The 25,411-nt window shown below is 39.2% G+C and overlaps 1 protein-coding gene and 1 long non-coding RNA gene across 2 annotated transcripts in view; one reads left to right on the forward strand and one right to left on the reverse strand.

The window, feature by feature from the left end:
* Positions 1–25,411, forward strand: part of LOC133656853 (heparan sulfate glucosamine 3-O-sulfotransferase 1-like) — an 88,665-nt gene that overhangs the window by 25,705 nt on the left and 37,549 nt on the right. The gene's annotated exons all lie outside the window — the stretch shown is intronic.
* On the reverse strand, positions 1,663–14,977 carry LOC133656854 (uncharacterized). Its single transcript, XR_009827175.1, has 4 exons — positions 14,907–14,977; positions 5,179–5,210; positions 3,547–3,688; positions 1,663–3,464 (listed from the first exon to the last, which is right to left on the reverse strand). It is a non-coding gene; the product is annotated as an uncharacterized LOC133656854 (long non-coding RNA).

The following is a 25,411-nucleotide window of genomic DNA, read 5'->3' on the forward strand; positions in this document are numbered from 1 at the left end:
GATTATTTTTGTGTATTTGGGCTCTCCAAAAAATCCCAAAAATTTGAAATCAAACCATGGAGGCATGGAGGACATATATATACATATATAAAACAATCTTGCCTTTCTTTCAAGCTTGCTCCAAATGAGTCGTTTGGAATTTGAGACTTTGGTCTTTTGCGTTAATTACGTCAGCGGGTATCTCCATATCAGGTTTACCCGGACAGTTTTGCGCGAGTCTGCCCTTTTTATTCAGTTTTAGTCCATTGGCATTCTGACAATGAAATCACATTTATGTCCAAATATAATACGTAATTAGTAAATATTAGAGCAAGTAATGAACATTGATTAATCATTATTAATCCAAATTTAAGGGTGATAATCTTATCAAATACAGTCGTGGTCAAAAGTTTACATACACTTGTAAAGAACATAATGTCACGGCTGTGTTGAGTTTCCAATAATTTCTACAGCTTTTTTTTTTGTCACAAAAAACATTCATGAAGTTTGGTTCTTTTATGAATTTATTATGGGTCTACTGAGAATGTGACCATATCTGCTGGGTCAAAAGTATACATACAGCAATGTTAATATTTGTTTACATGTCCCTTGGCAAGTTCCACTGCAATAAGGCACTTTTGGTAGCCAGCCACAATCTTCAGGTTGAATTTTTGACCACTCCTCTTGAAAAAATTGGTGCAGTTCAGCTAAATTTGTTGGTTTTCTGAGATGACCTTGTTTCTTCAGCATTGTCCACACGTTTAAGTCAGGACTTTGGGAAGACCATTCTAAAACCTTCATTCTGACCACAGAACCTTCCTCCAGAAGGTCTTATCTTTGTCCACGTGATGTCAGATGAAACAAAAATTGAGCTGTTTGGTCACAGAACACAGCAATATGTTTGGAGGAGAAAAGGTGAGGCCTTTAATCCCAGGAACACCAAACTTACCGTCAAGCATGGTGGGGGTAGTATTCTGCTCTGGGCCTGTTTTGCTGCCAATGGAACTGGTGCTTTACAGAGAGTAAATGGGACAATGAAAAAGGAGGATTACCTCCAAATTCTTCAGGACAACCTAAAATCATCAGCCTGGAGGTTGGGTCTTGGGTGCAGTTGGGTGTTCCAACAGGACAATGACCCCAAACACACGTCAAAAGTGGTAAAATAATGTCTAAATCAGGCTAGAATTAAGGTTTTAGAATGGCCTTCCCAAAGTCCTGACTTAAACATGTGGACAATGCTGAAGAAACAAGTCCATGTCAAAAAACCAACACATTTAGATGAAACTGCACCAATTTTGTCAAGAGGAGTGGTCAAAAATTAGACAACAAACTTGTGGATGGCTACCAAAAACGCCTTATCGCAGTGAAACTTGCCAAGGGACATGTAACCAAATATTAACATTGCTGTATGTATACTTTTGACCCAGCAGATTTGGTCACATTTTCAGTAGACCCATAATAAATTCACAAAAGAACCAAACTTCATGAATGTTTTTTGGGACAAGCAAGTATGTGCTCCAATCACTCTATCACAAAAAAATAAGAGTTGTAGAAATGTTTGGAAACTCAAGACAGCCATGACATGATGTTCTTTACAAGTGTATGTAAACTTTTGACAATGACTGCATGTATAATTTGTAATGTAGTTACACATATTATTCATAAGAGGATTATATAGTGCCTTACAATATGTGAATGTACACTCCCCAACACAACAGATGCACTTACACAGGCAGGTGATTCAGTGACAGACACACATACCCTTTTCTCCCCAGTTGGAGGTAGATACGAAGAAATGACTGACTAAATGTTGATTGCTCCTAATACACAATCTGAACAATAACAAGCACTAATTTCCACAAGTCATTAGTGCCAATTGTCAGAATGTGGGCAACAGTTGCTCATCACGATGCCGCTGAAGTTTGTTGCATGTACAGCAATTAATTCCTCCCTTCGGAGTCATTATGAGATGATTCCCTAATACTTTTTTCTTCATTATCCAACCACACACCAGATTGAAAACACTCTCATTGGCTTCCTGAGCCGCAGTCTTCGCTAAGCGTCATAATGTGCCTTTTTTTTTGTGTTGCAAAGACAAGCAAGCAATTTTCAATATAAATGCAGTATTACAAAGGTTAAACATCAATTAAAAGGTCATCTTGTCTATAACTGATGGGGCCCTGATGAGTGCTGGAGAGAGAAATAATCAAGCAAAGCCCAAAAGAAGCCCCTATCAAAATTAAGTGAATGGTGGCTAATTGGGATGTTACAGCATGGAGGAGGGAGGCACAATGATTACCTTCTGAACTTCTTGATGACTGCTCCATTGTTAAAAGATTGGCTAAATTTAGTTTGGATTCTGCAGATCTATACTCAGATACCATTCTACTATTTGCTATCTATTTATCTGTCCGTCCGTCTATCTATCCATCAGTCTATCACGCAGTGTAACATAGCAAGACAAGTATTTCCTTATCAGACCCCTGATAGTTGCTTCACAAACTTCACTAATTAAGAATTTGTCTTCAGCAAATTTGCCCGTAAAATGGCCTTTGCTGCAAGAACATTGGGCTGATAAAGCAAGTTATTGGACTTGCGACCTCCTCTGCCTCTTATCGCTCATAAACACTTTGCTTGCTTTAACAATACCACAGAGACAGAGGAATGAGCAACAAGATAATCGGGAATAGCAGGGAATTTATGACATATACATGAAGAACAATGCAACACAATGTCTGAGAAGTCCTCGTACTTGAAGTTAGGTTGAGAGGTTAGGTTGAGAGTTGTTGTAATTATTATTTGCTTTATGCATTATGGGGCCAAAAAATTATCAACTGGACAGCATGTTTTTTTCATTTTTTGTAAAAAATTTGAAATAAATAACAAAAGAATGGTAATCTCATTATCTTTCCAGGGGATGTAGTAATATATCTAATGGGTTTAGCATCAGGCCTGCACATATGATTCTGTGTTATGAAAGCCTACTGAACCCTACTAAAAAGACATTGCTTTATTCCCTTTGTCTTCTCAACCTGATTCTGTCACACTCTGAGGATGGCAGATGTTACGATATTTTCATTACATTGCTTTTTTTCCCACCAGACATTTGAAGAGAATATAGGGATTACATTTAGACCTGCCAAAAGTATGCTTGCCAGAAGAAAAAACAGATACATTTAGTAGTATAGTGCCAATACAGGTGGTTAGTTGTAGCTGGGTAAAGCTTCACCCCAGGCGGAGAGGAAAGATTCAGGTAAGATGGTATTTAGTCCTAAGTATTGAACATGTTTTCCCACAACATCAGAAGCAATATGTCTAGAATGTTGTCACGGCCAGGGCGCATTGGAATGCGTCCTCATCATTGCGCTCTGTGTGTCACACCTTGGGACACGCAACGGCCGCGCACATCCTGAGACGCGCCGTGCGCGTCTCCGTCCTGCTGCAGCCGCCAGCTGTAATCATTCACCAGCAATCAGCACACCTGCCTGTAATGAAGGAGCTGTCTTCATAAGCCTGCACAACTTGGCATGCCGGCGCCGGAATATAGTCTTCTGTTGGCATACATACCCTCCTTCACCTTGAAAGTGAGCTGTGCGTCTCACTTATCCCCGGATCTCCCTCTGGACTCTGACTGCCTCCCTCGATCCTTGACTTCCCTGGCTTTGGACTCTGACCTGTAGACTTCTCTCTCCCCTGGACTTCCTCGTATCTAGTTCAACATTTACGGTAACACTCAACAGCTAATCTACAACACATAGCCTTACACCATACACACTCTTGGATTTTGACACACACCACTCTAGTTTATTAGTGTTGTTTACTATTATTATATATATTAAAGGCCTACTGAAATGACATTTTTTATTTAACGGGGATAGCAGATCCATTCTATGTGTCATACTTGATCATTTCGCGATATTGCCATATTTTTGCTGAAAGGATTTAGTAGAGAACATCGACGATAAAGTTCGCAACTTTTGGTCGCTGATAAAAAAAGCCTTGCCTGTACCGGAAGTAGCGTGACGTCGCAGGTTGAAGGGCTCCTCACATTTCCCCATTGTTTACACCAGCAGCGAGAGCGATTCGGACCGAGAAAGCGACAATTACCCCATTAATTTCAGCGAGGATGAAAGATTTGTGGATGAGGAACGTTAGAGTGAAGGACTAGAGTGCAGTGCAGGACGTATCTTTTTTCACTCTGACCGTAACTTAGGTAAAAGGGCTCATTGGATTCCACACTTTCTCCTTTTTCTATTGTGGATCACGGATTTGTATTTTAAACCACCTCGGATACTATATCCTCTTGAAAATGAGAGTCGAGAACGCGAAATGGACATTCACAGTGACTTTTATCTCCACGACAACACATCGGTGAAGCACTTTAGCTACGGAGCTAACGTGATAGCATCGTGCTTAAATGCATATAGAAACAAAAGAAATAAGCCCCTGACTGGAAGGATAGACAGAAGATCAACAATACTACTATCAGGAGACACCGAACCAAACACTGGACCTGTAACTACACGGTTAATGCTGTGCCGCCTGTCGAAGCCTAGCAATGCTGTTGCTAACGATGCCATTGAAGGTAACTTAGCTACGGGACCTCGTCAGAGCTATGATAAAAATATTAGCGCTCCACCTATGCCAGCCCTCATCTGCTCATCAACACCCGTGCTCACCTGCGTTCCAGCGATCGACAGCGCAACGAAGGACTTCACCCAATCATCGATGCGGTCGGCGGCTAGCGTCGGATAGCGCGTCTGCTATCCAAGTCAAAGTCCTCTTGGTTGTGTTGCTGCAGCCAGCCGCTAATACACCGATCCCACCTACAGCTTTCTTCTTTGCAGTCTCCATTGTTCATTAAACAAATTGCAAAATATTCACCAACACAGATGTCCAGAATACTGTGGAATTTTGCGATGAAAACAGAGCTGTTTGTATTGGGATACAATGTGTCCGAATACTTCCGTTTCAACCATCGACTTCACGCGCAAACGTCATCATACATAGACGTTTTCAACCGGAGGTTTTGCGGGAAATTTAAAATTGCACTTTATAAGTTAACCCGGCCGTATTGGCATGTGTTGCAATGTTAAGATTTCATCATTGATATATAAACTATCAGACTGCGTGGTCGATAATAGTGGGTTTCAGTAGGCCTTTAACTATATATATATATAATAAATCATTGTACATTACCATCCTCTGGTGTCAGTTGCCGTCACCTTCCCCTGCAAACCATAACAAATGTGAATATAAAGTCTGTACTCTACTTCTTACAGCTTGTAAACAAAAGCCACTTTTCCACTCTACGATAGTTACTCGCTTTGCCTTACTCGCCATCGACAAAGGTACGATGAGGTTACATTTGTAGTAGGGCTGCAATGATTCATTGATTAAATCAAATATTATAATAAACAAAAATATATACGGAACAATTTTGCTTTTGCTCTCATTTTTCATGAGTTAAACTCGAAGGTGTAAAACTTTTACCATATACACACAACGGGTATTCCTCTCATATATTGACAAATCTGTCTAAATTTGTGTTAGTGAGCACTTCATCTTTGCCAAGATAATCCATCCCACCTCACAGGTGTGGCATATCAAGATGCTGATTAAACAGCATGATTATTGCACAGGTGTGCCTTGGACTGCCCACAATAAAATAACTCTCTGAAATGTAAAGTTTTGCTTTATTAAGGGTCTGGGGGAGTCCGAAAAGTTGTCAGTATCTGGTGCAACCACCATTTGCCTCACTCAGTGCAACACATCTCCTTTGCATAGTGTACGTATACACCGATACACAGCATCCCAAACATGCTCAACGGTTGACCTGTCCGGTGAGTATGCCTGTTATGCAAGAACTGTGATGTTTTCAGCTTCCAGTAATTGTGTACAGATCCTTGCATTATGGGGCCGTGCATTGGGTGTCAGGATCTTGTCACAGTATCTCTGTGCATTCAAAATGCCATCAAAAAAATGCAATTGCATTCGTTGTCCATAACATACGCCTGCCCATACAATTTCCCCACCCCCACCATGGGCCACTCGATTCACAACGTTGACATCAGCAAACTTCCCCTAGAGGGGGGGGAGGGGTTAACCACATATGCGGTCCTCTCCAAGGTTTCTCATAGTCATTCACATCGACGTCCCACTGGGGTGAGTTTTTCCTTGCCCGTATGTGGGCTCTATACCGAGGATGTCGTTGTGGCTTGTGCAGCCCTTTGAGACACTTGTGATTTAGGGCTATATAAATAAACATTGATTGATTGTTTGAAACCACTCTCCCACACAACGCCACACACGCTGTCTGCCATCTGCCCTGAACAGTGAAAACCGGGATTCATCCGTGAAGAGAACACCTCTCGAACGTGCCAGACGACATTGAATGTGAGTATTTGCCCACTCAAGTTGGTTACGACAACGAACTGCAGTCAGGTTGAGGTTGACAAGCATGCAGATGAGATTCCCTGAGACGGTTTGTCACAGAGTGTGCAGAAATTATTTGGTAATGCAAACCAATCGTTGCAGCAGTTGTCCGGGTGGCTGGTCTCAGACGATCATGGAGGTGCACCTACTGGATGTGGAGGTCCTGAGATGCTGTGGTTACATGTGGTCTGCGGTTGTGAGGCCAGTTGAATGTACTGCCAAATTCTTTGAAAGGCCTTTGGAGACGACTTATGATAGAGAAATGAACATTCAATTCATGGGCAACAGCTCTGGTGGACATTTCTAAAGTCAGCATGCCAATTGCACGCTCCCTCAAAACATGTGATATCTGTGGCATTGTGCTGTGTGATAAAACGTCACATTTCAGACTGGCCTTTTATTGTGGGCAGCCTAAGGCACACTTGTGCAATAAACATGCTGTTTAATCAGCATCTTTATATGCCACATGGGATGGATTATCTTGGCAAAGAATAAATGCTCACTAACAGATTTGGCCAGATTTGTGAACAATATTTGAGAGGAATAGGTCTTGTGTGTATATAGTAAAAGTTTGAGATCTTTGAGTTTAACTAATGAAAAATGGGAACAAAATAAAAGTGTTGCGTTTAGATTTTTATTCACTATATTAAAGCATCAATTTGTAGTTTGCTGGTTTGATAATTTGTTAATTAGTAAAATAAGCTGTCGTTTTATTGCTCCAGTGCACATGAGAGCAGCACACCTATTAGTAATTCAACTTGTGCTGCCGGTGATGTGGCAGCGGTTCAGAAAAACAATGACATGGTGAAAGAGAGCAAAAGGCCCAGAGAAGATGAGAGAGGTTTTGTAATCATTTAAAACTGAAAAAGACAAAACAACATGGTGAAATGTTTGCAGTGTCAAACAGAGTTGGTATTTCACAACAGCACTGCATGAATGATGCAGCACATTGCCAGAAAGCATCCTGCATATGTTTGATATAAATGAGTCGAAACAAGGTAAAGGTCTATTTTGACAGCCAACGCCATCTTTTATGTTTGACTTGCATAACAAATGTTTTATTCAAACACATGTTAGCATCTACAGTTTGTACGTTTATGCTATTGCATTGTTTGTTCAAATATCAAAAATCGAATTAATACATTTGTATGTGTTAAATTGTTATACATTGTCACTCAATTGATTATACTTAAGTCTTTTTGTTTAGTTGGGATCTTTATTTATTGTCTATAACCTGGTTAATGTTCTTCTGGCTACACTGTTTTGTTTTGTACTTTTTAACTAGTTTTCTTATGTTAGTAATATATAATGATGTTTCTGTTTTAAAAGTGCAACTTCAATGTAGAAAGGGTGTTTCATTCGATTACTTGATTAATTAAACAAATTAAGGGCATACATAAGGGCATAGATTGCAAACAAAGTGGACTAAGTACACAAATTAAATACAAATAAAGATACATTTGAAAACATAGAAGAAAAACAAATATTACAGTATGTAATTATTTGAAGAAAAAAACAGATCAGCTAAGAGCTGCAGTTTTAGCAAATACAATTGTAGTCAGCGTTTTCAGCATAACATACATGCACACAGTGTACACATAAAGTGTAACATATTGCACATAGTGATAGGACGAACATAGTATAACATTAATATAACAAATATTTATTAAAAAAGGTCAGAATTAATTGTCCGGTTGTGTTTTAGTGATCTACTGGGAGCAGGTTTGGCTGAAAAGTCAGAAGCAGAAGGTAAGAAGGACCTGCGATATCTCTCCTTCTGACAGCGTGGGTGGAGAAGCCTGTCGCTGAAAGAGACCCCCCCACCCTTAGAGCTGTGACAGTACCATGCAGGTGGTGGAAAATGTTATCCTGTCTCCCACCATTTCAACAGGGTTCAAGGGGCAGCCCAGGACAGAGCTGGCCTTCTTCACCAGTTTGTTTAACCTGTTCCTGTCTGCAGCTGTAGTGCTGCTGCTCCAGCAGACCACCCCGTAAAGGATGGCTGATGCCACCACAGAGTTGAAAAGGTCCGCAGGTGTCCTCCCTGCCCACCAAAGGACCTGAGTATACTCAGCATGTGAAGTATGCTCAGCCCTTTCTTTTAGAGAACTTGGGTGTTATCAGTCCAGTCCACTTTGTTGTTCAGGTGATCACCCAAGTTCTCATAAGAGTCCACAAGCTCAATGTCCTTTTCCTGGATGTTCACCGTTGTTGGACAAGTGGATCCGCTCCTGTGGAAGTCCAACATCAGCTCTTTGGTTTTACCCGTGTTGAACTGGACGCAGTCCACAAATTCCTCAGAGCCTCCATTGTCACGCACACTTGCACATAGGAGTGCGCTATAAACAATTGAGGGAGAACTAGTCCAGTGGTTTATGCCAGGTTTCAGTGAGACAGAGGAAATCCAGGTTATTGTCAATGATGAGTTGATGCAGGATGAAGTGAAGTGAATTATATTCATATAGCGCTTTTCTCTAGTGACTCAAAGTGCTTTACATAGTGAAACCCATTATCTATATCTTTAAGCTACATTTAAACCAGTGTGGGTGGTACTTGGAGAAGCTGGTTAAGTGTCTTGCCCAAGGACACAACGGCAGTGACTAGGATGGCGGAAGCGGGAAACAAACCTGGAGCCCTCAAGTTGCTGGCACGGTTGCTCAACCAACCCAAGCCACGCCGCCCACATGGATGAAACAATTGCTATTCAGGGAGCGGGTGTTGAGTAGCGAAAAATGAAGTTTGTGATTCGTGGGAAATAGGGTGCAGATATGACATGTGACGTCTGGTTTTAACGTGATGGAATAATTTGTGGGGACGACAGCACCAGAACGAGGGGATGGGCTGATGGGAGAAACATGTAGAAACAGAGAGTTGCTGTGGTACTAAGGTGGACTTGGTTTTGCAGTAAAGGTGAATGTGTTCTTAGTCAATCAGCTAATGTTTGCACACTGTTTTGTATGTTTGATTTGAAAATATCTGAGTCAAGTTTATTTGGGTGAAGTCCATCACTGTTAAAAAAGGAGAATTTGTTACAGAATAAATTAAAATTATCAATAAAAGTAATGCAGGTTGCCTGGAGCCACGTATGGAGGCTGAGGAGTCTGCTAAAACTACCAGGTCCACGACAAAGGGTTGGAAGGGGGCCAGAGATGTGAATGGAGAGTCGAGTACTTTTTCGTGTGTTAAAGAGGAGATTTGAATGAGATTTTGTAATTTTGGATTGTTTGAGTCTTGTGTCATCTGAGCCGATTTAGATGATTATCCTCTTGATTTCTGATTGGAGGGATGGGCTGAGGTTTTTGAGCTTGTTTATGACGTCAAGCAGAGTGGAACCAGGATAACAGTGGGTGATTGCATTTGAAAATGTAATGTTTCTAGTTACTCATGCCGATGATTAGGGCGTTTTGGGTAAAAAGGGTCTTTGGCGCGGATTGATGATGCTTAACAATAGTGGGAGGTCCGTTGCTTTCCAGCAGGTGGGACTGAGTTCCAAGATTACATGCACGAGGAAGAGGGGGGCGGGGTAGGAACCCTCAGGGGAAGGTAGAGCGATACAGTGTCTTCAGATTTAGTGGGCTTTGCCAGGGTATATATTGATATTATTACACATGTTGTATGTAATAAAAATACATTATAATAATGATATTGACATTATTATGCATTTGTATGTGATAAAAGGAAATTATTTTATTATTTGATTGATATTATTACATCGCCGGGAAGCACAATAGTGGAGTCATTACCACTTGTGCCTCACAGCTAAAAAAGGGTTCGATTCCCGGGCACTTTCATTTTCTTCCTCCCACCTCCAAAGACATGCACGTGGGTAGGGATGGGAATTGATACACATTTTCCGCTTTGGATTCTGCTTAACGATTCGGTTCCTTAACGGTTCTCTAATAGATTCTTGTTTGGAAAAATAGAGAAAAAAGGGTGGATCAGCATCAATTCAGTTTAGTTTAAAGGTAACATGACCTAATAAGCCACATATGTACCATAGAAGAAAAAAAAAACGTTTTGTAAATAAATATAAGAAATTAATATTCTTCTCTAGAATTTAATCATGTGCAAATTACACAAGAATGTAACATTTGGTAACGTGAATATGTCAAGCCTTTATTGGTTATAATTTAAATGATGATGGCTTACAGTTTATGAAAACTTTGAACTGAATATCTCAGTAAATGTAAGGTTTCAAAAACTGTAAGCCATGATGATCAGAATTATAAACAAATAAAGTTAAGTTAAAAAGTTAAAGTACCAATGATTGTCACACACACTATTGGCTTGCTTGTAATAAGTTAATATCACATTTGTTTCACATTTGAAGTTAAACTGTTGAAATGAATGGACTTTTACGCCATATTCTAATTTTATGAGTTTCACCCGTATAATATAATGACTAGGAGAAAATCTGGTTCCAGGAAAACATGCAACTTTTCTCTGACTACAATTAAACATTCACCTACCGAAAATCAAAACTTTTGACCACAAACTCTGTCTGTCGTTATGCTTATCTAAATGGGAAGGCATTTATTCTAATTTTACAAATAATAGCGCTAACATGACAGGAGGCGTTAGTTAGAACCTGTTGACGTGCTAGAATTACTGCTGCTGGGATGAGATCGGAGCAGTTCAAAACGTGACTTTCATTTATTTATATTGCACGCTGTGTGTTCAAAAATTTTTGCATATTGCTCATATGTCCTCCTCTTGATGAACTAGCAGCCTTATAATTATTACAAGTAGCGTCGTTGTCAACTAAAGAGCATTTGTTGCTGCCATTTTGAGATCTGACGTCACTACGCGACGTCATCCCCACCCGCAATAATCAATAAGAGAACCGTGTGAATAAATGGCAAGCAATTGCAAGGAATTGATACACTGGGAACTGGATCCGAACAAGAACCGGTTTTTGATTCCCACCCCTACACCTGGGGATAGGCTGATTGGCAACCCTAAATCGACTATAGTTTGTGAATGTGGCCCTGCGATGAAGTAGCGACTTGTCCAGGGTGTACCTCGCCTTCCGGCCGAGGGCAGCTGGGATAGGCTGAAGGATATCAAGAAGAAGAATCCTATTACTGAAATGTAGTTTCGTGTGAAAGTTCCATAAAACTATATTTCTTAGAATCATTGTGCCTTGTTTCCATTTTTCTGGCAAGGCGCCATACACTGACGACAAGGAAGTGCAGCTGCTTGACTGCTCGTTTTGCAAAGCAATGAACTAAAAGAGACCGTTGGTGATATGTACGAACATTTAATGCCACAAGAGACCAGGAAGGGGAGTATTCAGAATAGTACTCGCTGCCAGCTGGTCCGAGCAAAATATTGTGGCCAGTTATCGACCAGGCATATCAACTACGTCGGAATTTGTCTCAGAGGTGGAAAACATTTAATTATTATTATTATTATATATATTTTTTTAATTCATTCATTGGCTTGATGTAAATGTTATGATATGCCTTGGTGGGAAAATGCATGTCAGTATCTCGTGTAATGCAGGTCTATGTGAAGAATACAAGCCAAGCGGTGTTTTGTTTGACTCCGTCTTGCACACATTCCGAGTATGTTTGGGCCTTAAGCCTGGCAAACCAAATACCATAAGGGTGACATAAACCGCTGCTTGTCGTTCACTAGTTGAGCAGATTTGTCAGGCATGTTTTGAAACCTACTTACCATTATTGATTTATCAAAGCTGTTACCTTTTAAAGGACACTCGATCTTCAACCACGATTACCCATGTAGAGACGTGATGTTTTTTTCTAATACTGAAGCATAGTGGCTGTGAATCCATTCATATTTTTTTCAACAATTGAACGAGTGCTGCTAAGTGATTAAAAAAATGAGTGATTAATAAATTATGATATGTATTTAATTAACCTAACAGCAAAACTTTACCTTTTAGGTGACATGTGCTTACATCTCATGCAGTCATGTTCCACAAAACATTGCCTTTGTTTTAAAGTTTCATCCCATCCATTTTCTACCCCCGGTTGTCCCTTTCGGGGTCGCGGGGGGTGTTGGAGCTTATCTCAGCTGCACAGGCGGAAGGCGGGGTACACCATGGACAAGTCGACACCTCATCACAGGGCCAACACAGATAGACAGACAACATTCACACTCACATTCACACACCAGGGCCAATTTAGTGTTGCCAATCAACCTATCCCCAGGTGCATGTCTTTGGAGGTGGGAGGAAGCCAGAGTACCCGGAGGGAACCCACTCAGTCACGGGGAGAACATGCAAACACAACACAGAAAGATCCCGAGCCCGGGATTGAACTCGGGACCTCCGTATTGTGAGGCACATGCACTAACCCCTGGTCCACCGTGCTGCCCTGTTTTAAAGTTAATAGTGACAAATACAATCAAGTCCAGTAGAACTTTGCATTGTACAATCTAGCAACAATCAACTATGAACATTAGCCATTATTTTGCAGAAGAAAAAAAAACATCTGTTTTTTCAGGAAGGATAGAGGATTTTTATGACTAATTACTGTGTAAAACACCTCCTTCGACGGAAAATAGGTGGGCAGCCTTCCAGTCCGACGCTGTCTCTTGTAATGCATGAGACATATTAATTTCACATTAACCGTTAATAATAGCAGGTTTTACACCGAGTACTACTACTACCATTAGCAGACAGCTACTATTAACAGCAGACGGACGTGTTTCGTTGCCACTGTTGTTGCTAGATTTGCTTCTGGTTCAAAGGGGATCGAAAAAGCGTCATCCATTCAAAGTATGTGTGCCTCTGTGCATGAGAAACCATTCTCAGGGTATCGCTATTTCAGTTCTAAGCAAGAAAATGGTGGTTCTTTCTTTCTGCACAATGGTCAGCCCTACACTCCATAGAGATTGTTGTCGATTAGGACCCCCAGTCAGACATGATCTGTCAAGTTTGTTTATTTTTTTCTCATAGGAAATAATGGCAAGCAGCTCAAGGCTGCACAGTGTTTGAATATGGCTCGGACATGGTTTTAACTAGCATTGTGAGATTCTTTACAGCCATACAACTATCTAAGACGTTTACTGATGTATAAGATAAACTAAGTTACAGTAAAACTAGTCAGCCTTTGAAGACTCTTGACAGACCCATGAAGAGAAAATATGATACCACTGTCTCTTTATATGAGCATAATCATTGTAAAACACATTTGTGTATGCATTTGTTACATTATTGTATTGCTCATATTGTACTGTGCAGCCAGACCATTTCCATGTTTATCGTAACACAAAAACGGGTATGCTTCATAAAAATACACACCAAAAAGCACAACAGTCTTGTTGTGGTAATCCTTTAGATAGTCAGCTAGCAGAAATTGTATGAGACTTTATCGATGTCATGGCAGACGCCATACAAATGCACGGCAGTTTAAATAAGGTTGTGTTATAATTTTCCAGTTGTACGACTTTTTGTTTGGGTTTGTAGGTGTCAATAGGGCTGGGTGATATGGCCTTTTATTAATATCTTGATATTTTTAGGCCATGTCACGATACACAATATATATCTCAATATTTTGCCTTAGCCTTGAATGAACACTTGATGCATATAATCACACCAGTATGATGATTCTATGTGTCTACATTAAAACATTATTGTTCATACTGCATTAATATATGCTAATTTTAAACTTTCATGCAGAGAGGGAAATCACAACTAAGTCAATTGACCAAAACTGTATTTATTAAACAGTTATTAAGCAGTGGCACAAACATTCATGTAATTTCAAAACAGAAAGTGCAAGATTATCAGAGACATTTTAAAACAAGCTACGAGTGCACTTTTGTGCATGATGTCACTAAGATGACATATCAAAACAACACTAAAGTGCACTTTTTGTACAGAACGCCACTACAGTATTTTAAAACAAATAAAGTGCACTTTTGTGCATGATGTCACACAAGATATTTCAATAACTGTTAAATGAAAATGAGCTGCATAATAGGAAATCAAATAGTGTATGTCCTTCGCTATGTGGTAGGTTCCTGCGGACGTTATCTCCTTCTGTTGAATATTTTTTTCATACGGTGTTGATCTGGAAATGGAAGAGGCCAGGCTCAATTGGGTCAGTGCTGGTTGTTTCTGAATTTTGTTGTCAAGTTATGTTTTGTTTGTTTGTTTTATCCCCTAACTTGAAAAGGGTTTTGATTTTTCGACCAGGGGTTACACTGGGACTTCACTCTTTGGTTGAATCCAATGATGAGACAAATCTCTGCTTATCCTTTTATTTTGGACTTGATTGTCTCTTTTTTTCATTGAATAGTTTGTAAGGTGAAAAACCTTTGGAAATACAAATACAAAAGCAATTAGGGACCAATATAAACAAATTACAATAAACAATTTTTCAAAGTAAAAGTGTTTCCAAAAGTACATATACATGACCTTTAACAGCTTGGATTTGGCATTTAAACATTTAACAACCACTTGGCCATTAAATAAATTCAACACATCAAATCAAACATCAAAATAATATAAGACATCTCACCGTCAGCCACCCTGGTCTCTGTAAACAGATGTCACTACTGCATTTGGCAAAGTGTCCTCAAGCAGTGTTTGTTGGCCTGAAGTTTGAGCTGGACTGCAGACTTAAAAAGGAGTGGATTTGATTGCTTCAGGTGAGAGCCTTCCTGATTACTGATGGTCTTCAGCTGTTGGGAAATGTTGTCTGTAATTCCAGTTCTGTCCTCTGGGGGTAAATGGGAGCCAAACTGACATTTGGACATGAGGCCCTTCTGTTTGGGTGAAGGCTTTGGCCTTATGTAGAGTTTGCCAAAACTGTGTGGCACCAGCCGAGATTTGACATGTGGAGTTTCAAGGACTCTTCAGTGTCTAGCGGGTGACTTTTCAAAGGATGCTACAAATTAGCAGTGGTGCTACTTTTTGTAGCAACGCTTTTGCCGCATACTTGACATATTACGGTTGTCTGTTCAACATCCTCCCGTTTGAAGTCAAACCACCGCCAGACAATGGACCCTGTGCTGTTTTTCTTGGGAATTAATTATTCCTCCTCCATTTGTTACCAGTTTGCACCTTCTTTCTCTCGTATTACCACTCGCACCGCTCCGCTTGCACCACTTGCCACTGCTAACTTTACCCATGCTGCTACCTCTCTGCTCGGCGAGGGCGTATGACTTTGCATGTGCGACAGTATGTGACGTATGTAACAAGATGCGCTTGTTTTATCTCTCTGTGAGAAGGAGAGACAAGAAAGAGTGAGAAAAGCCTGTAGTGTAATGCCCGCAGCTAAAAGCAACTGCGTGAGAATGTATACTCGACTACTAACGATATAGTCATTTTCGATATCGCACAGAGACAAACCCGCGACATATCAGGTATATTCGATATATCGCCCAGCCCTAGGTGCCACTGTATATATCAAAAAATATTAATAACTGCCTGGTGCAAAATAGGCAATGTGTTCTAATTTACTGATGGGCGCGTTGATAATAAACATCAAACTTCTGAAAAATTCCTCGGCAGGGAGGATGAGGCACTAAGAAATGATACAGATTGTTATCGCCGATAAACACTTCCCTCAGATCATGTTTGTCCTGCCAAGAGGAAATTGCAAGTTTCTCAAAGTCAAGCATGGAGAAAACTGATTTAATTTCCCCTAAAGGAGTCTAAATGCTTTAAAACCTTGTTTGTTTTACATTTATTTAGACAAATATTTGTCCTGCTGTTGAGTAAGATTCATTAAAAGAATACCCCTTGAAAGCGTATCATCAACATTTAGATTATTTATAAATAACTTTTCCACCTCAAGCCACCTAGTTAGAATTATGTTTAAAAGCACGCAACAGATCAACTGAAATTATTCTATGCTATATTTTATTGTAAGGCCGAGGTCAGGTTTTAGAAATGTTTACATGCTGCGACCAGTGAGTTATGATCAAGATACATTTTTTGTTTTTAGCTTTCGGTTTTGAAATACTGTATTACATATGATGCGAGTTCTCCTTTGTTGCAGCCAGAGGTGGGTAAAGTAGCCAATAATTGTAGTCAAGTAAGCACCATTGCTTTAGAATAGTATGACTCAAGTAAAAATAATAAGTCGTCATCAACATAATTACTCGAGTAAGAGTAAATAAGTATTCCGTGAAAAAACTATTCAAGTATTGAGTAACTTGTGAGTAACTTCTGATTTATTTAGGAGCAATTTTTTAATAGATATATAGATAGATAGTACTTTATTGATTCCTTCAGGAGATGGTTCTTGGACTACAATTGTAGTTTATATGTGTGTGTGTGCGTGTGTGTGTGTGTGTGTGTGTGTGTGTGTGTGTGTGTGTGTGTGTGTGTGTGTGTGTGTGTGTGTGTGTGTGTGTGTGTGTGTGTGTGTGTGTGTGTGTGTGTGTGTGTGTGTGTGTGTAAGACAAAACAAATCGACAATTTACTGCAACATGTTTTCTTTAGTTACAAGTGGAATTCTTGTACACTGAAATGTGAACAGTTCAACTGACAGAGATGACAGGACATGATATACATGTTTTTTGTAAACTGTAAACATTGAAGATGTGTGCTGGCTTGTCACTTTTTACAGTCAGTACATGTTTATGCACTAAATTAGTCTGGTTTGTCATATATTTTAGTTTCTTCTATTTCCACACATACTGTACATATGAAGTTCTAATTTCCATGCTCTTTATCTTTAATGCAATTGTTGGCCACACGCAGTGTGCCTCTCGTACACTAGGGGGTGATTGTGGTAATTTCAGCTTGTTCAACTATGTGATGATATAAATACAGTAGAAAAAGGGAATGCTACATGCTAATAAGCTGGCACTAGTACCTTTTTAAGCTCCGGATCTAACCGATAACTACAACTTTCCACTGCTATTTGGTGTGTTGGTAATGTTATAATTTTTTTAAGTGATTCCTGTGGTTAATAGAATCATCAGAGACAAAACAAAATTATCTTTAAATGCTGGTTGACATGTTAATAACGTCTAAATTGTTCTATTTGTCTGTTTATTTTGATATCGCTAAATCAAGTATGAATAAAAATGTTTTTTGCGGATAGTTTAAAAAAAAGTAATATGTGATCTACCACTATTTATTATTGTTGTCTATTGACTAACGCGACATACACATATTATTTTTACTCTGTGTTAATTCCATTGTGTATACAAATGATTTTTTTGTGTCAAAATACCTCTTTTAGGACGTTTCTGTTCACCAGTTCTTACAAACAGCTGGACTGTGCTAGCATCATGTCAAGTATTTAAAGTGTCTTTTTTGGGAACATTCTGACACTTATTAAACAAGTAGGTTTCTATTTTATCATATACTTTCCAATTATTGACCTATTGCAGATTATATATATGTACTTGTTTGGCGTGATCCCACCACTGCTGGCTTATTCCTCTTTGCCTGCGAATAATGGAGAATGCAAGGCTGCGTTTGATTAGTGAAACAGAGTCATGTGACAGTGCCTACCGCATTAAGGCACACTTATGAATGAATACATCTTTGCAAGGCTTAATCAATAGATAATAAATGATTATGATATAATGTAAAAACCAGAATTCAACTCATCGTAATGGAGTAAAAGTAGCATTTTTTTTCTTCACAAAAATACTCAAGTAAAAGTCAGAAGTATGTTGTATAAAAACTACTCTGACTAAAGTAAATGCAAAGGAGTAAATGTAGCGTGTTACTACCCACCTATGGTTGCAGCTCCCTATCGCCTACTGCTCACTGTTACTACCCAGCATGCTTAGTTTCCGTCTCACTGACTACGTTTCCATGCACTCAATTAGTCGGATTTCTCAAATATTTCATTTGTTTGTATTTTCACACCTATGTGTGAAGTCCAAGTGTCCATGCACACTCTCTAATGCGACTAATGGTCATAAACCATGTGCCTCTCGTACACTGGGGGACCCTTATTTTATTTTAGTACGTATAACTGGATTATTTTTCCGGTTGACCTATGACGTCACACTAGTATTTGTGGATCCTTACAACCTGTATTAACTGATGTCCGCTGAAATATTAGCACAGATTACAAACATTGCATCTCTATGGACTATGCTGATGTTAAATAGCAGACAGCATCAATAAATGACCTTGGATTCCGCTATGGACATGACTCTACTACCAAGAATGTATTGGGTGGGATGCAAAGAAATTGGAAGAGTTTTTTCGAAAAAAAATTTGGACGAAAATCATGGAAACAAAACTTTTGAATGTCTCTAAATTCATCCAAAAGGCTCTGTTGATTGATGGAAGGAGTTTTAAATCCTAAGGAATATTTTACATTTCCTCTGCTACCTTCTTAAATAAATCACTGTTTCTTTTTTTCTACCATCAATGCACTTGAAAATGTTGTGGTCTTTTATTTTGTGAATCAAATAAACAGTCTTCTCTTCATTACAATTGTTGCAGTTTTTATTGAATGTTATCTGCTTCTGGGTCCTTGCATACACCCCCTCGAGAGATCTGGTTTCCAATCGCATAATCCAGGTCTGTTAGTCCGACTTTTCAAAAATTGAACACGATCGGATTAAGGTGTTCCCATGGGCTGTAGGAGGTTTATTTAGAGCCAAACTATTTGAGAAATTGGACTAACTTAGTGCAAGAACACGTACTGACTGTGAACGCATGGTAGAAACAGTGTGTTCCATCTGGTTTATTTACCAAATTTATACCAGCGATACCCTGCTGCTGTCCCTGCTGCAGACTGATTTCTGACTGACTATGATACTTTTTACACTGACAGAAAAAGAGTTTGAACTTGAACACACCATTATGTGGTTACTTCCCTGCAGCGCACTGTTGGATCGCGTCAGGGCTTGGCAGCCCACAGAACATATTTGTGATGGCAAGAAAACACGGGCAGATCTCCGATATGAGCCTTCCAATGTGTGTCTGTGCCACACTAAGAAAGGCTTTCCAAGTTAATCCAGAAATGTACACACCAGCTTTAGTTTCGGGAAAATAAACAAGATTTCTTACTTGACCTACTCTGAACTTCATTAGTTACACTCACAGAATCTCATTAGAGCCAATACAAAATAAGTATATGTAAATGTGGTTGTGGCATTACAGAGACAGAAGCATTTCATGTATTAGGAATACATTACCATGTTTCCTTAGGAAAACAAGTCACTTCACCCTTTATATTGGAATATGTTGTCTCAAAACAACTCCAAAGTCCACACTACAACATCATCTGGAGCAGTTCAGAATCATTATTTATATATTAACATGACAAAAATATTAAACAAATTTAATAATTCCGTCATACTCATCACTTACTCATAATAACTGGTCTGGAAGTGGTAAACAAACACTTTTTCCGAGCTGAGACAAGCTAGCTAAGTTTAGCTGACCTCTCCTTGACCTGTTTAGCTTTTCTGGAAAAGTCCGCTTTGGAAATACATTTTTTGGAATGTCAGACACTAAATACATTTATTCTCCTCCTCTGTCAGCCGTTATGAGCGTTATCCAGTTCCCAAAACCAAAAGTATTTTTTGGGGGGGCTTTTTTTTTTTAAAGTAACATTAATTAATTATTTTTTTGAATTTGCTATCAATATTTACATGCTCTATGTAACCTTAACCTCAAAAGGCACATGCTTGTGACACAATTTGTACTATATTGATATTTATAGTTCTGTATTGATATTGTACATGTTTTTATCACACAGACTTAAAAGTAGAGACAAGATGATTAGTTTGGGATGTGCAAATCAAAGTTTTTCTGCTGCCGATTGTGATACCAATCATCCATGAGTGAGTTTGTCCGATATCCATAAATATATCAATCATGTATTAACTGTAAATGTGTCTGTTTTTATGGTGAGTGCTATTGACAGTTTAACACACTATTTAAACTAGTTGTATTACATACGTTTTTTTAATCAAAACAAGGTCAATAGTACACAATAAACAAAAGTGAAAAATTATTTATTACGCAATTAAATCCTTCATCCCTCATCAAACTTTTATCCATCTACCCAAATTCAACTGGAAAAAACGTCCCCAGCCAGCTGGCCCAAATGAACAACTGTCCATCGAGGGAGTCACTATAATATTGATCATGATACATGCAGCACGTCATGCTTGTTAGTACAACTACATACGCTGTCAAGCTAGCTGTGTATAAACAAAACATAAAGTGTGGGCTTATACTTTACAGATACTGAAATATCTTTGGTCATGCTTTTCAGTCAGTAAGATTGGTGTCCCATCGCATTGTGTTGTGCATTACAAACTCAAAAGCCATTCAACTGCTGACGCAGAAGCCAGTTTACAGCTAATGCCAAAGCATGCCGTCGCAAGGCGATGTGTTACTTCACTAAAAAAAACAGTACCTCAGTGTTTGCTCTTACAATAACAATGTTGCTACAGCTTAGTTATTTTACAGGTTATGGAACTTAAATTAAGTATTATTAGCAATTTTTGGATGTTTTTTTAGAGTGATTATTAGGGAGAATGGATTGCTCCCATTAGCAGCATTGCTAGCCACCTAGAACGAGCCGATTATTACAATTTTTTTAATGAAAATCGGTCAATAGAGATTGTCACATCAATCGGCACATCCCTTTTTCGTAATATTTAATAGTTTTTAATGACACTGAGGTGCCAATCAAGTATTAATTTAACAATGTGTTATATAATTGTGATAGTAGCGAAAACAGACAAAACTTGAGCATTGTGTTTGTCAAAGTTGAATATGATGCCATGAAATTGTATATACAGTACAGGTATATCATGACTAATCAGTGTAAACGGCACTGATAAGGTATAAACTGTTTCAAAAAGGAGATTGCGCTTCTCAATGTGATTCAAGATGGAGTGCCAAACCCAAAAAAAGTAATCCAGTAAATGTTTCAAAAATGTTTGAAAAGGTAGCACATCCCAAAATTAAGACTAGTAGGACAAAATACTCACATTTCACTTGATTTATTGCTCACATCAAAAAAGAGGAACGCTTACGCGTTTCGGCACGTGGCCTTCGTCAGAGCGTTTAAGAGTACATACAATTTCAGTGTCAATTTATACATACACACACACTCAGAGTTCACAACTGGGAATTGGATCCAATTACTGGGGAACCAATCACATGTCTTCTTCCTTGCTGATGCTGGGACCAATTTTCAGGTGGAGCTTCTGCAAAACACTGTTGTTAGGACTAGCATACACTAGATGGCACTGGACTGGATACTGGATGACTACAATGACACAGAAGGAACAATTATGTTAAAAAACATTTTAGGCTATAGTCATCATTGAGTCCATTTGGTGTCATAGTATTGAGTGTGTAGATCCAGAACATTTCTCTCTGTGATAGTTTTTTCAAAATATCTCCTCCTCTTTTGGGCATCATGATTTGTTCAATCCCATAGAATCTTAATGAAGAGGGTGAACCGTGGTTTGCTTCAGAGTAATGTCTTGCAATGGCATAGTCCATATTGCCTGTACGAATTGCTGTTTTGTGCTCAGATATTCTTTGTTTTAGCGGCCTTTTGGTTTTTCCAATGTAGGCTAAGCTACAGGGACATAATAGCATGTAGACCACATGAGTTGACTTACAGTTGATGAATTCCCTTATTGGAATTTTCTTCCCAGTGTGAGGATGGTTAAATGATTTAGTTTTTGTTGTATTGTTACAGCAGGCACAGTTACCACATCTATACATGCCTGTTGTTGTTGTTGTTGTCAACCATGTGGTGGTCTTTTTGGGAATCATATTCTTATACATGACCATGTTTTTAATTGTAGGCGCTCTCCTGAAAGCAAAAAGAGGTGGGGATTTGCAGAGGTCCTTTAGTGTTTCTTCTGCTTGGAGCACATGCCAGTGTTTCTTGAGTGTCTCCTTTATTTGTGAAGCACAATGGTTGAATTCAGTGGAGAAACAGGCCCGGCTTGGATTCTTAGTTTTCTGAATGTTGGACAGGAGATCAGTACGAGCAGTAGTATTAGCTCGCTGTATGGCTTTCTGAATAGAGTTAGAGGCATAACCTCTTTCTTTGAACCGAGCAGCCATGATTATTTCTTTGGAGTGAAAGTCCTCAAGGTCTGAACAGTTGCGTTTGAGCCTCAAAAACTGACCCACTGGGATATTGTCCTTTAGGGGTTTGGGATGATTGCTTGTGGCATGTAATATTGAATTTCGTTCCATATCTTTTCTATAAATAGAAGTGTGAATAGCTCCTGTTTCATCTTTATGTATGCTCAAATCCAAATAATTAATCTTTTCAGTGCTATGTTCACAGGTGAATTTAAGGAACGCTGAACTATTGTTGAGATATTTCACAAAGTCCATCAATTCTTCTTGCGTCCCCTCCCAAAATATCAGGATGTCATCAATGTATCGTTTGTACAGTTTTATATTTGAATGGTAAGGGTTACTATTTGGGTCATGTATGACTTCTTCTTCCCATTTCCCTACCACTAATCCAGCTACAGAGGGCGCTGTTGCGGTCCCCATCGCAGTCCCTGCTTGTTGGAGATACCATTTGGAGTCATACAGCATGTAGTTGTGACTCAGTACATAGTGTAACAATTCTAATAGAAATTCATTAGGGGGATTGTGTGTTGCTTCTCTCTTGGATAGGTAATAGGCCACAGAGTTCAAAGCATCTTCATGGGGAATGCAACCATATAGGTTTTCAACATCAAGAGACACCAATATTGTATTCTGATTTGCAGTATATTCAGTCAGACAGTTAAGTACATCTTTTGTGTCTCCAAGGTAGGCGGGTAGGTCTTTCACAAAATCTTTCAAGAAGAAGTCAACATATTTTGACAATGGTTCAGTCACTGAGCCTCTTCCTGAGACTATTGGCCTCAATGGGGGCTCTGTAGGATGTTTATGGATTTTGGGAAGACAATATATGATGGGGGTGACTGGGTGCTGGTTAGTCAGATAGGCATGCTCATTTTTTGTGATCCAGTTTGATTCGAATGCAACTTTCAGCAGACTGTCAATTTCAGATTTAAATTCATCCATAGGATTTTTCTCTAGCTTCCTGTAGGTGGGGCTGTTCAAAAGTTCAAGCATTTTCTGATGGTAGTATTCAGTGTCAAGGATACACACAGCTCCTGCTTTGTCTGCTGAGCGGATAGTGATTTCTGGATTGTTCTCCAACTCTTCTAATGCATTGCGCTCTTCAGAACTCAAGTTTGAGTATTTTGGGCCTTTATCTTTTTTTAACATTTTTTCAAGATCATTCTCAACTAATTTGTTAAATGTCAAAATCGCAGGGCTTAGGTTGGTGAAAGGGCAAAATGATGACTTTGGAGCAAAGGGAGAAGGTTTTTGTGTTCCAGTTTTACTCTCTTCACTTTGTGATGACTGTTCAGTTGAATATGCTGCATTTTTATGGAGAGGAGAGAAAAAGTGTTTCAAATGAAGTTGTCTCATGAACTTATAGGTGTCAACTTTTAGGTTGAAAGCATTGACTTTGTTGGTTACTGCAAATGAAAGACCTTTATTTAGAACTGAGGTTTGGGCTGGGGTGAGTGGAACTTTAGACAGATTCACTATGGGTGATTGAATTGTCTTGGGGATCTCCTGGGTGGACCTCTTCCCTCGTTTGCCCCGCCTCGTCTTCCTCTTCCTCTTCCACGTTGGTGTGGGTGGGGTAGATCTAAAAAAGGTGCTCTGCGGTTGGTTGTCAGATCCTCACTCTCACTTGATTGGTCACTCACAGCTGAGGGATAGTCATCAGATTGACGATAGACACCTGGTTTGGCTCTGATTCTCTGTCTTCCTCTGTAGGTTGGTTTTTGCCATTGGTAAACTGTTCCCTCTTTGTAGTCATTCAAATCACGTTGGTATTTCTTCATTTTGTATTGTTTGAGTTGTATCTTGAATGAGTCCAATGACTTCAACATTTTCTCTTCCATTTGGGTGACCTCCTCTAATCCCTGGAGGTTGTGAATTTTTGTCTCAAGAGCTTTTATGGTTTCAAGTTTTTCTGACTGCTCAGCTTTTGACTTTTCAATGATCAATACTTCTAGATCTAATGAACATTTGTTTAGGATTTGTTCCCACTTCTTCATAAAGTCAGGGTCATCTGTGCCAAAGGCTGGAATTTTGTTGATTCGAAGCCCTCTGGGGATACGTTGCTGTCGTCTGTACTCAGACAGTGTAACAGCATGCCACAGTAATCGTGTCTCCTGTTTCTTTAAATCTTCAAGTTCAGAAAAAAGGCCTTTAGTATCTGTGCTTTGATTTTCAGTTTGGACCCAGTTTTCAAATTCAGTGTGGGGCAACAGAATACTCTCTATGTCTTCCTCTGAATAGTTAAATGTCTCTGACCTTGCTTCGGTCTGCTGATTGAGTAGCTCAAATGATGTGGCCATTGTGGTTGTATTTGTCCGATTTTAGATTGGAGCAGCAATTTCAAAAGATAACTGGTTCAAAAAGGAGATTGCGCTTCTCAATGTGATTCAAGATGGAGTGCCAAACCCAAAAAAAGTAATCCAGTAAATGTTTCAAAAATGTTTGAAAAGGTAGCACATCCCAAAATTAAGACTAGTAGGACAAAATACTCACATTTCACTTGATTTATTGCTCACATCAAAAAAGAGGAACGCTTACGCGTTTCGGCACGTGGCCTTCGTCAGCACGGTTCACCCTCTTCATTAAGATTCTATGGGATTGAACAAATCATGATGCCCAAAAGAGGAGGAGATATTTTGAAAAAACTATCACAGAGAGAAATGTTCTGGATCTACACACTCAATACTATGACACCAAATGGACTCAATGATGACTATAGCCTAAAATGTTTTTTAACATAATTGTTCCTTCTGTGTCATTGTAGTCATCCAGTATCCAGTCCAGTGCCATCTAGTGTATGCTAGTCCTAACAACAGTGTTTTGCAGAAGCTCCACCTGAAAATTGGTCCCAGCATCAGCAAGGAAGAAGACATGTGATTGGTTCCCCAGTAATTGGATCCAATTCCCAGTTGTGAACTCTGAGTGTGTGTGTATGTATAAATTGACACTGAAATTGTATGTACTCTTAAA

Source organism: Entelurus aequoreus, linkage group LG09, assembly GCF_033978785.1.
Source record: "Entelurus aequoreus isolate RoL-2023_Sb linkage group LG09, RoL_Eaeq_v1.1, whole genome shotgun sequence".
Taxonomy (NCBI): Eukaryota; Metazoa; Chordata; class Actinopteri; order Syngnathiformes; family Syngnathidae; genus Entelurus; species Entelurus aequoreus.